Here is a 13,420-nt window from a genome sequence, read left to right on the forward strand (position 1 = left end):
CCACTGTGCCACCAGGGAAGTCCTACAGTAGTTATTGACAGATATGTATTTATTGCCATTTTAAACCTTGTTTTCCAGTTGATTCTGTTTCTTCTTTGTTCCTTTCTGTTTTTGTGGTTTGATAATTTCCTATTATTTCATGCTTGTGTTTTCTACTTTTTGGTTTTTGTGAGTCTACTGTATGTTTTGATTTGTGGTTACCCTGTTTTTTTAGTATGTTAACCCCTTCCTATATCTACTTGCTTTAGACTGATAGTCATATAGACTCAAACACATTGTAAAAAAAAAAAGAAATAAAATCTTTCTTTCTAGAAAGCACATTATTAGAAGCACTGTTTGATAAAATATAGATAAAACGTATTGTCAAGAGTTAGAAGAATGAAGTTTAGGGCAGGTAAATAAAGCATCAAATACAATGAAAAACATTTATTTTGATTTATCAAAATTAAATCTCAGGCATAGAAATATTTTTGAAGAGTTGATTACATAAAATATAAGGCAGAATTCTATGAATTTAAAATTTAGAATAATCAAGACCAGTCATACTTAAATCATTTGAATCACAATAGCTTTTACAGAGGAAAGCAAGGAATTAATATCAGACTTTACATGAAAATTTTCAGTATTAAACATAAGTACATTTTTGTTTTTACCTGTATTTTTTGTCATGTTTTGTCTGTGACCTGACTTCTCCTATGTTCCTAAATAATTTAATATTTAAAAAATGAATGTATGAATTTTTTAAAAAATTGAAGTATACTTGATTTACAATATTAGTTTCAGGTATACAGCATCATGATTCAGTATGTTTACAGATTATACTCCATTAAAAGTTATTAAAAAATAATGCTGTAATCCCCTGTGCTATATAATATATCCTTGTTGCTTATCTATTTTATACATAGTAGTTTGCATCTCTTAATCCCATACTCCTAAAATTCCCCTTCTACCTTCCCTCTCCCCTTTGGTAACCACTAGTTTGTTTTCATGTCTGTGAGTCTATATCTGTTTTGCATATACATTCATTTGTATTATTTTTTTAGATTCCTAAAAAGTGATATCATACAGTATTTATCTATCTCTGACTGACTTATTTTACTAAGCATAATATTCTCTAGGTCCATCCATGTTGCTGCAAATGGCAGAATTTCATTCTTTTTATGGCTGAGCAATATTCCATTGTATATATTTATACCACTACTTCTTGACCCATTCATCTGTTGATGGGCATTTGGGTTGCTTCCGTATTCTGGCTATTGTAAATACTGCTGTTATGAACATTGTGCTGCATCTGTCTTTTCAGATTACTGTTTTCATTTTTTCCAGGTATAAACCAATGAGTGGAATTGCTGGATCATGTTGTGATTCTATTTTCTGTTTTCTGTGGAAACTCTGTACTGTTTTCCACAGTGGCTGCACCAATTTACATTCCCAACAACAGTGTACAACAACAGTGTACTTTTCTCTGCATCCTCTTCAACATTTGTTATTTGTTATTTGTTATTTGTAGACTTTTTAATGATAGCCATTTTGATCAGTATAAGCTCATATCTCATTGCTGTTTTGATTTTCATTTCTCTAATAATTAGTGAAGAGCAACTTTTCATGGGCCTGTTAGCCATTTTATGTCTTCTTGGAAAAATGTCTATTGAGATCTTCTGCCCATTTCTTGATTGGGTTGTTTTTTTTTGATATTGAGTAGTATGAATTGTTTATATATTTTGGATATTAACTTCTTGTTGGTCATATCATTTGCAAATATCTTCTCCCATTCCATAGGTCATGTTTTAATGTCATTGGTGGTTTCTTTTGCTGTGCAGAAGCTTTTAAGTTTAATTAAGTCCCATTTTTAATTTTACTTTTATTTCTCTTGCTTTACAAGACTGATCCAAAGAAATATTGTTATGATTTATGTCAGAGTATTCCACCTGTGTTCACTTCTAGGAGTATTATGGGTCCACTCTTTTCTTCTTGGTAAGCCTGACTAAATAAAAGTTTATCAATTTTGTTCATCTCTTTTAAAAAGCAGCTCTTGGTTTCATTTATCTTTTCTTGTGTTTTTTGATTTCTATTTTATTTATTTCCTCTCTGATCTTTATTATTTTCTTCCTCCTGCTGACTTTGGTCTTTATGTGTTGTTCTTTCTCTATTTTAGGTTATAGGTTAGGTTGTGTATTTGATATTTTTCTTGTTTTTTGAGGAAGGCCTGTATCATTACTTCCCTCTCAGAACTGCTTTTGCTACATCCCATAGATTTTCAAGAGTTGTTTCCATTTTTATTATCAGAAGGTATTTTCCAATTTCCTCTTTGATTTCTCCATTGACGCATTGATTTTTTAGTAGCCAGTTGTTTAGTACCTACGTGTTTGTTCTTTTTCCATTTGTCTTCTGTAGTTGATTACTATTTTCATACTGTTGTGATTCAAAAAAATGCTTGATATAATTTTGATCCTCTTAAATTTGTTGAGACTTCTTTTGTGCCCTAGCGTGTGATGTATCCTGGATAATGCTTCATGTGCACTTGAGGAGAATGTGTATTCTTCTGTTTTGGGATGTCATGTCCTGTAGGTATCTATTATGTCATTTAAGACCATTGATGCCTTATTGATTTTCTGTCTGGATGATCTGGCCATTGATGTCAGTGGGGTGTTAAAGTCTCCTTCTACTATTGTCAATTTCTCCCTTTATGTCTCTTAGTATTTGCTTTATATATTTAGGTGCTTCTATGTTAATGAGTATAATATCCTCTCCTCATATTGATCTCTTTATCATTATGTAATGGCCCTCTTTGTCTTTCATTATAGTCTTTGTTTTAAAGTCTGTTTTGTCTGATATGAGTATTGCTAGCCTTGCTTTCTTGTCATTTCCATTTGCATGAAATATTTTTTTCTATCCACTTACTTTTAGACTATGTGTGTCTTCAGCTTGAATTGAATCTCTTGTAGATAGCATATTACAGGGTCTTGTTTTTTGTATCCAATCAGCCTCCCTATGTCTTTTCACTGGAGCATTTAGTCCATTGATATTGAAAGTAATTATTTGTAGGTATATATTTATTGCCATTTTATTACTTATTTTCTGGTTGTTTTGTAGTTCTTCTCTATTCATTTTCTCTTTGTTTCTTTCCTTATGGTTTGATGATTTTCTTTAATAGTATGCTCACGTTCCTTTCTTTTAGTTTTTGTGTACCTATTGTACGTTTTTGATTATCATGGGGTTCATGTATGTTGACCCATAATTATATCTACTTGTTTTAAACTGATAGTCATTTAAGTTCAAACACGTTCTAAAAGATCTATATTTTTTACTCCCATCTCCCACATTTTGTGTTTTTGATGTCATATTTTACATCTTCATGCTTATCCCTTAACAATTTATTGTATTTATAGTTGCTTTTACACTTTTTTGTCATTTACCTATGTACTGGCTTATTTAAGTGATATTCCATCCCTAATGTATATTTTGCTTTTCTTAGTGGGATTTTCCCTTTCCTATATTCTTACTTTTTTCATTTAGAGAAGATCCTTCAACATTTCTTTTAGGATAGGTTCAGTATTGCTTAATTCTTTTAGTTTTTGCTTCTCTGGGAAGTTCTTTATCTCCCCTTCCATTCTAAATTATAATCTTGCTGGGTAAAGTATCCTAGGTTGCTGGGTTTTTCCTTTCAGCACTTTGAATATATCATGCAATTCCTTTTTGGACTGAAAAGTTTCTGCAGAGAAATCAGCTGATAGCCTTAAGGGGATTTCCATGTATATGACTCTTTGTTTTTCTCTTGATCCCTTTAGAATTCTCTCTTTAACTTTTTCCATTTTAATGATGATATACCTTGGTGTGGGTCTGTTTGGGGTTCATCTTGTCTGGAACCCTCTGTGCTTCCTGTATCTGGATATCTGTTTCCTTCTTCAGGTTAGGGAAGTTTTCAGCCGTAATTTCTTCAAATACACATTGGATGCCCTTCTCTTTCTCTTCTCCTTCTGGAACTCCTATAATGCAAATGTTGGAACACAATGTTATTTCAGAGATCTCTTGGGTTGTTTTCATTTATTTTTTTTTTCTGTTAGTTCTGCTGATGGGGTGTTTTCCATTATTCTGTCTTCCAGATCACTTATGCATTCTTCTGTATCACTTAGTCTGCTATTCATTCCTTCTAGTGTTTTTTTTTTTATTTCAGCTATTGAATTATTTATTTTTGATTAGGTCTTTTTTATATTTTCTAGTTCCTTGTTAACATGTTCATTGTCTAGTCAATTCTTTTTCCTAATTCTGTTAACAGTTTTATTACCAATGTTTTGAATTCTTTATCTGGGTAAAGCTTTTATCACGATCTCATTATTTATCTTTTCAGGAGTTTTCTTTTGTTCTTTCAATTGAGAGTAGTTCCTTTTCCTTTTACTTAACTTTCTCTGCCTCTATGCATTTAGGTGGAACAGTTACCTACTGTGGTCTTGAAGAGGTGTTCTTATGTGGGAGCATCCATGTGCAGGTTGTACATGCCCAATGCCTTTGGTAAGAGGGCTGGATTTGATGTGGACATAAGTCACGTCTTTCCTCAGGGTGTGCTGGCAGCTATCACCTTTGTAGTGGATGTGGCTGGAGATAGAGGAGCTAAATCTGGACCAGATTTTAGGTGAGAGTTTCTCTCTGCTCAGTAGCCCTCCTAGACCTGTCAGGGGCAGGGTCTGATTCTAAGCTGCTGGAGTAGACGCCCTGATAGTTGGGCTTGGGCCAGCTCTTTTTCCTTTAAGTGGGTGTTTTGCCCTTTCCCCACACCAGGACCTTTGTCCCAAATGAGAGGAGTGCTGAAGTAAGTGGGGTCTGTGCATATACAGAGGTCTGATGTGTTGCCTGTGCAGTCATCTGCAGCTCTGCTCAGATGCAATCCATAGTCAAGTCTTCGCTCCAGTTGCAACTGCCCCGGATCAACTGCCACTCTGTGGTATGGTTTGAGCAGGGCTTGGGCTAGGTCACACTGGGCTGGGGTGCACAGCAAGGCAGTCACAGCAAGCTGGGGTGGCAGCTGCCAGGTCAGACCTCTCCCCACTGCCTTGGGGGCAAGACAGACACTTTGTCTCTCACAGCTGCTCACTGTCCCCCACCTTCTTGTGGCACCACTCCCCTGGGAAGTCAGGGCCTGTGTGTTGCTTCTGTGTGTATGGGAGTTGTGAGCTGTGGCAGAATGGCTACCATCAGAAATCGGGCTGCTTTGGGGTGCCACTTGAGTAAGCACCAGCAGTGGCCACCACCACCCTACTCAGGCTTTGCCCTGGGACCAGGCTGCCTCTTGAATCCCAAGGTCAAGTCTTTTCCTTGGCCTTGGCTGCCCCCAATCCAGTGCTGTGGCGTGAAGTGAGCAGGGCCAGAGTGTTCACTTGGCTTGGACTGGGGTATTTGGCAAGGCAATCATTGGAAACTCAGCAGCCACTAGGGCAGATGTCTCTCTGCCCTGTCCTGGGGGTTTGCCAGCCTGCACATGCTCCTCACGAATGGAGTCTAGGCCTGTCTAGCCTTTCTGTCTGTCCCAGTGGTTCTCCAACCAGCCAAGGGGCTTGTCTCCCCTGTGGAGGACCCCAGGATTTAGGACACCTGGTCTGTGGCTCGATCTGCTCACTCCCCAGGGCAAGTGTGCAATCTTCATTTTCCTCTGAGTCCCCTCCCTGGGGCACAGGTCCTGACCTGATTGCTTTTCTTCCCTTCCTACCTGATTACATGTGCATCTTTCTTACAGCCTTGGTTGTACAGGAGCCTTTTGCCAGTTTCCAGTTAGTTTTCAGTGAGAATTTTTCCATATGTAGATGTATTTTTGATATATTCATTGGGAAAGGTGAGCTCTACATCCTCTTACTTTGCCATCTTGATCTCTGCCATAAATGTATAATTTTAAAAGTTTAGTAGAGTATAAGCTTCACAATAAATAACTTTAATAACTTTAAATTGGTGTTTTAAATATAGATGATTTAAGCATGAGTCTTAAAATGTTTCATAAAGGAACACAAAAGTACTAGATTCACTGAATCTGATACTTTGAACATGCTACCAATTTAGTCTGGGTCACAGTTTGTCTCTTTAATTTGGAAAGTAACTGACAGATTTGTTACTTGCCATAGATAAGAAACAGGTGCATGACAGCCTATCATTCTCAAATACTGCTGTCTCTCCATTCCCACAGTCAGCCCTAAAAGGTTAACTGGAAAAAATACCAGGACAGATGTAATATTTATCTATAAGTCACCATAGACTATTAAATGCTCAACTAAATTTTTCCTCTTCATCTCTACTGGCATTTCCCAAGTAATACCAAATGTGAAATATATTGACTGTATATAATGGGATGGAGTTTTGCATTAACTTAAGAAAAGTGCTGATAAAAATAAAATTTGTCTAATTTTACACTGTACAATACAAAATTATCAATGCATATTTTATTCTTTTTTAAACATTTTTTATTTTATTCTTAACATTAAATATTTTATATAATGGGTTTCATTTTACTGGTGTCAAATATCTGATTAAAGTAGCATTTCTTAATTCATTCTAGCATGCATAATGCTGGGGAAAATGTTATGAAAATAACTTTCTGGTAACTTCTGCTACTAAAATAGCCCTGCTTTCTCTACAAGTTGTGAAAATAAATAGCTGACATACATGGGTCAGGCTAACTCACCATATGGCTTCTGAAATGATCCTTTTGAGAATCTAGAGAAAGCAGGCATGTATTTCCACTCTTCAAGTGTTTGGTTTCTAAAAGAAACATAATAATTGATTTAGAAATTAATTTTGGAAATTATGCTCCTGATTTACATTTTCAAAGTGATCTATTTCATGCGATTTTAAAAGAAAATATTGTTACATAAAACTTCTCAAATGAGTTTTACTTTTGCTAGCCTTTTGGACCCAAAGTCCAGATAGGATATGGAAGGATGATTTTGTTCATTACCACTCCCTCAAAGCAATCACTTTCATTTTTTAAAACATATATGTATTGCAGAGGTGGTATTTGTTTCCTAGAGCTGCCATAACAAACTACCACAGACCGGATTGCTTAAACAGCAGAAATTAATTGTCTCACACTGTTCTGGAGGCAAGAAGTCAGCAAGATTGGTTCTTTCTGAGGGCTGTGGGGGACGGATCTGCTCCAGGCCTCTGTCTTTGGCTTGTAGATGGTCATCTTCTCTTTGTGTCTCTTCAGACGGCAAACTCCTCCTGTGTGTGCATGTCTCTAAATTTCCCCTTTCTATAAATGCAGCTGTCATATTGGATTAGGGCTCACCCTAATGACATCATTTTAACCTAAAGATCATACTTCCAAATAAGGTCACATTTTGAGGTACTGGGAGTTAGGTTTTGTTTGTTTGTTTTTTGCAGTACGCGGGCCTCTCACTGTCGTGGCCTCTCCCGTTGTGGAGCACAGGCTCTGGACGTGCAAGCCCAGCAGCCATGGCTCACGGGGCCAGCCGCTCCGTGGCATGTGGGATCTTCCCAGACTGGGGCATGAACCTGTGTCCCCTGCATTGGCAGGCGGACTCTCAACCACTGTGCCACCAGGGAAGCCCGGGAGGTAGGTTTTAAAAATATGAATTTGAGGGAGGGGTACACAATTCCACACATAACAGGAATAAAATAATTAAATTATTCTGGAAAATATTCTACAGGCGTTCTTCTCTTAACTCAAAAAAATACAGTGTTATCTTCTAACCACAAAGAATTCTGATTTCATTGAATATTACTGGTATCTTCCTATGAGGCAGTCTACTAAGTAAAAATGTATCAGATAGATCTTGTCTGCATCTTTAGAGATAATTCATTCCATTCTCCCCTAGGCCATCAAATAAAAGAGAAAAATGTGAATGCTCACACACACAGGCTCAACTAATTTGTCAGTTTAGTTATTGTGAGAAAGTATTTGCTGCATTATTTTTTGTTTAATATAAAAATGAAAGAAAAGATAATTAAATTCAGAAAACTGAAAACAAGCATTAAAACTCAATATATGTGGCTAAGGGAAAAATTAAAACATTTTGACTAAGAATTTAGAAATCAAAATAAAATAAAATTTAATAAAAGTGCTGTTATTGCTGATACTAAGGCTGCATATTTGCAGATAAAAATGATTTGTTAATGAATCGTAATTCTAAAAACCAAGGGTAGTGTGATTAAAAAATCTTATGCCATAATATTTCAGCTATAATATGAAACAATATACTCAATTCTATAACAGAGAAAAACTTATCCATTGTTTTATTTGAAAAAAAACATGCCTGAAGACTTTAAATTCCCTTACTATTATGCAATTATCACCCATCAAATTCTATAGCTACATGATACTTATTGGGTAAAAAATCCCTATAAGGGTGTGTGACACACACACTTGTGTGTGTGACCAAAAAAGATAGCATCTTAGTTGAGCAGACTAAAAGCAACGTTCTAGAAATAGTCTATTATGCACATTTTAAAAATGGGCAAAGACATACTGTATTGTTGAATTTATAGCTAGGACTGCTAAATGCACCTTCCTCAATTTAGGCACCTTTCTAAATTAATTGACCCTAGAGAGCATTGCAAGGGTAATTAAAGCACTTTAAGTGAAGCTCTATGTCCTCCAATCTTTGTTCATCAACTCATCTGTGTCTTGACAGTCTATGTTAGTAGAGAAAAAACGTATAAACAAGTAACTGGTCTTTTAAACAAATAGGCACATTATGATGTTTATATGTGAATTAAAGTATTCAGCACCATTCTTCATTTGGAAATCGTAAATAATGAAATCTTTACAGAACATTGCTTCTAAAGCCTACCGTTTAAGAAAAGGCTGACATACAAGGACTTTAGTAAATACCACCAGTAGAGTAAAATCCAGTTTTAGAAATGCATTATTTAAAGTAAAACTTTTCACATTACATTTTAATATGAATAAATGCTTCAATTTTGCTATTTAGGCTGTGATATTCTAAAAAATGAGACTATTAATAAATCCCTTTTAAAAATATTTTGTTTCTTTTTCTACTCTGATTGCTGTGGCTGAAACTTCCAAAACTATGTTGAATAATAGTGGTGAGAGTGGACAACCTTGTCTTCTTCCTGATCTTAGAGGAAATGGTTTCAGTTTTTCACCACTGAGAACGATGTTGGCTGTGGGTTTGTCATATATGGCCATTATGTTGAGGTAAGTTCCCTCTATGCCTACTTCTGGAGGTTTTTTATCGTAAATGTCGAATTCTGTCGAAAGCTTTCTCTGCATCTATTGAGATGACCGTATGGTTTTTCTCCTTCAGTTTGTTAATATGGTGTATCACATTGATTGATTTGCGTGTATTGAAGAATCCTTGCATTTCTGGAATAAACCCCACTTGATCATGGTGTATGATCCTTTAAATGTGCTGTTGGATTCTGTCTGCTAGTATTTTGTTGAGGATTTTTGCATCTATATTCATCAGTGATATTGGCCTGTAGTTTTCTTTCTTTGTGACGTCTTTGTCTGGTTTTAGTATCAGGGTGATGGTGGCCTCATAGAATGAGTTTGGGAGTGTTTCTCCCTTTGCTATATTTTGGCAGTGTTTGAGAAGGATATGTGTTAGCTCTTCTCTAAATGTTTGATAGAATTCACCTGTGAAGCCAGCTGGTCCTGGGCTTTTGTTTGTTGGAAGATTTTTAATCACAGTCTCCATTTCAATGCTTGTGATTTGTCTCTTTATATTTTCTATTTCTTCCTGGTTCAGTCTCCGAAGGTTGTGCTTTTCTAAGAATTTGTCTATTTCTTCCAGGCGGTCCATTTTATTGGCATATAGTTGCTTGTATTTCTCATGATCCTTTGTATTTCTGCAGTGTCACTTGTTACTTCTCCTTTTTCATTTCTAATTCTACTGAGTCTTCTCCCTTTTTTTCTTGATGAGTCTGGCTAATGGTTTATCAATTTTGTTTATCTTCTCAAAGAATCAGCTTTTAGTTTTATTGATCTTTGCTATTGTTTCCTTCATTTCTTTTTCATTTATTTCTGATCTGATCTTTATGATTTCTTTCCTTGTAACTTTGGGGATTTTTTGTTCTTTCTCTAATTGCTTTAGATGTAAGTTTAGGCTGTTTATTTGAGATGTTTCTTGTTTCCTGAGGTAGGATTTTATTGCTATACAATTGTATTGCTTCCCTCTTGGGAAGTAATCCATAGGTTTTTGCTGCATCCCGTAGGTTTTGGGTCTTCGTGTTTTCATTGTCATTTGTTTCTAGGTATTTTTTTATTTCCTCTTTGATTTCTTTGATTTTTTTCAGTGACCTCTTGGTTATTTAGTAGTGTATTGTTTAGCCTCCATGTGTTTGTATTTTTTACAGATTTTTTCCTGTAATTGATATCTAGTCTTATAGCATTGTGGTTGGAAAAGATACTTGATATGATTTCAATTTTCTTAAATTTACCAAGGCTTGATTTGTGACCCAAGATATGATATATCCTGGAGAATGTACCATGAGCACTTGAGAAGAAAGTGTATTCTGTTGTTTTTGGATGGAATGTTCTATAAATATATTTATATATAAATATCAATTAAGTGCATCTTGTTTAATGTATCATTTAAAGCTTCTGTTTCCTTATTTATTTTCATTTTGGATGATCTGTCCATTGGTGAAAGTGGGGTGTTAAAGTCCCCTACTATGATTATTTTACCGTCGAGTTCCCCTTTTATGGCTGTTAGTGTTTGGCTTATGTATTGAGGTGCTCCTATGTTGGATGCATAAATATTTACATTGTTATATCTTCTTCTTGGATTGATCCCTTGATCATTATGTAGTTTCCTTCTTTGTCTCTTGTGCTAGTCTTTATTTTAAAGTCAGTTTCGTTTGATATGAGAATTGCTACTCCAGCTTGCTTTTGATTTCCGTTTGCATGAAATATCTTTTTCCGTCCCCCATTTTCACTCTGTATGTGTCCCTAGGTCTCCAAATCAGAAAAGAAGAAGTAAAGCTGTCACTGTTTGTGGATGACATGGTACTATACATAGAGTATCCTAAAGATTCTACCAGAAAACTACTAGAGCTAATCAATGCAGTATGGTACCGGCACAAGAACAGAAATATAGATCAATGGAACAGGATAGAAAGCCCAGAGATAAACCCACGCACATATGGTCACCTTATCTTTGATAAAGGAGGCAAGAATATACAATGGAGAAAAGACTGCCTCTTCAGTAAGTGATGCTGGGAAAACTGGACAGCTACATGTAAAAGAATGAAATTAGAACACTCCCTAACAACATACATAAAAATAAACTCAAAATGGATTAAAGACCTAAATGTAAGGCAAGACACTAGAAAACTCTTAGAGGAAAACATTGGCAGAACACCCCATGATATAAATCACAGCAAGATCCTTTTTCAGCTACCTCCTAGAAAAATGGAAATAAAAGCAAAAATAAACAAATGGGACCTAATGAAACTCAAAAGCTTTTGCACAGCAAAGGAAACCATAAACAAGATGAAAAGAAAACCCTCACAATAGAAAATATTTGCAAACATAGCAACTGACAAAGGATTAATCTCCAAAATATAGAAGCAGCTCATGCCACTCAATATCAACAAAACAAATAACCCAATCCAAAAATGGGCAGAAGACCTTAGTAGACATTTCTCCAAAGAAGATATACAGAGTGCCAACAAACACATGAGAGGATGCTCCACATCACTAATAATTAGAGAAATGCAAATCAAAACTACAATGAGGTACCACCTCACACCGGTTAGAATGGCCATCATCAAAAAATCCAGAAACAATAAATGCTGTAGAGGGTGTGGAGAAAAAAGAACCCTCTTGCAATGTTGATGTGAATGTAAATTGATACAGCCACTATGGAGAACATTATGGAGGTTCATCAAGAAACTAAAAATAGAACTACCAAACCATGCAGCAGTCCCACTACTGGGCATATACCCTGAGAAAACCATAATTCAAAAAGAGTCAATGTTCACTGCAGCACTATTTACAATAGCCAGGACATGGAAGCAACCTAAGTGTCCATTGACAGATGAATGGGTAAAGAAGATTTGGCACATATATACAGTGGAATATTACTCAGCCATAAAAGGAAACAAAATTGAGTTATTTGTAGTGAGGTGGATGGACCTAGAGACTGTCATACAGGTTGAAGTAAGTCAGAAATAGAAAAACAAATACCATATGCTAACACATATATATGGAATTTAAAAAAAAGGTCCTGAAGAACCTAGGGTCAGGACAGGAATAAAGATGCAGACATAGAGAATGGACTTGAGGGCATAGGGAGGGCAAGGGGAAGCTGGGACGAAGTGAGATAATGGCATGGACATATATACACTACCGAATCTAAAATAGATAGCTAGTGGGAAGCAGCCGCATAACACAGGGAGATCAGCTCAGTGCTTTTTGTCCACCTAGAGGAGCGGGATAGGGAGGATGTGAGGGAGACACAAGAGGGAGGATATATGGGGATTCATGTATATGTATAGCTGATTCACTTTGTTATACAGCAGAAACTAACGCACCATTGTAAAGCAATTATTATACTCCAATAAAGATATTAAAAAAAAAAACATTAAGCAAACGAAAAAAATATATGACTAAAAAATATTTTTTTAAATTAAGAATGAAATAATGCCATTTGTAGCAACATCGGTGGACCTTAAGATTATTATACTAAGTGAAGTAAGTCAGAGAAAGACAAATATATTATGTCACTCATACATGGAATATAATTTAAAATTATACAAATGAACTTATTTACAAAATAGATACGGACTTACAGATATCAAAAACAAATTTATGATGACCAAAGGGGAAATGTGGGTTAGAGGGATAAATCAGGAGCTTGGGATTAACACAGACACACTAGTATATATAAGATAGATAACCAACAAGGATCTACTGTATAGTACAGGGCATTCTACTCCGTATTCTGTGATAACCTGTATGAGGAAAGAATCTGAAAAAGAATGAATATATGTACATGTATAACTGAATCACTTTGCTGTACACCTGAAACTAACACAACATTGGAAATCAACTATACTCCAATAAAAATATTTAAAAAGATGGTATTGGGGTTGACAGCTTTGTTTTACTCATGCCAGTAAAGCCAACTGACTTCTGCAGAAACAAAAATGATTTCTCAAGCCGGTACCTAGTGAGAACAAAGAACTGAGGGGACTGTGGAGGGGAGAAGAGAAGCTGGCACTGATTACAATGTTTAGGAAACTTCCCTGTCTCAGACTCTGCAAACAGCTGAGAAAATATTCCATAAATAAGGGATAATGACCAATATTTAATACATCAAAAAAACCTCCATTGTTTTAGTCCTTCCCTTGTGATAGGAAAGCCCCTGTACTTAGGACTACAATGGTATCACTATGCTGTGCTTTAAATTTTCTTTTACAGAAGACTGTGAACTTTGGGGATGTGAAA

This window comes from Delphinapterus leucas, chromosome 1 (assembly GCF_059928025.1).
Source record: "Delphinapterus leucas isolate spDelLeu-1000000601 "Yukka" chromosome 1, BTC_Dleu_Yukka2, whole genome shotgun sequence".
Classification (NCBI taxonomy): Eukaryota; Metazoa; Chordata; class Mammalia; order Artiodactyla; family Monodontidae; genus Delphinapterus; species Delphinapterus leucas.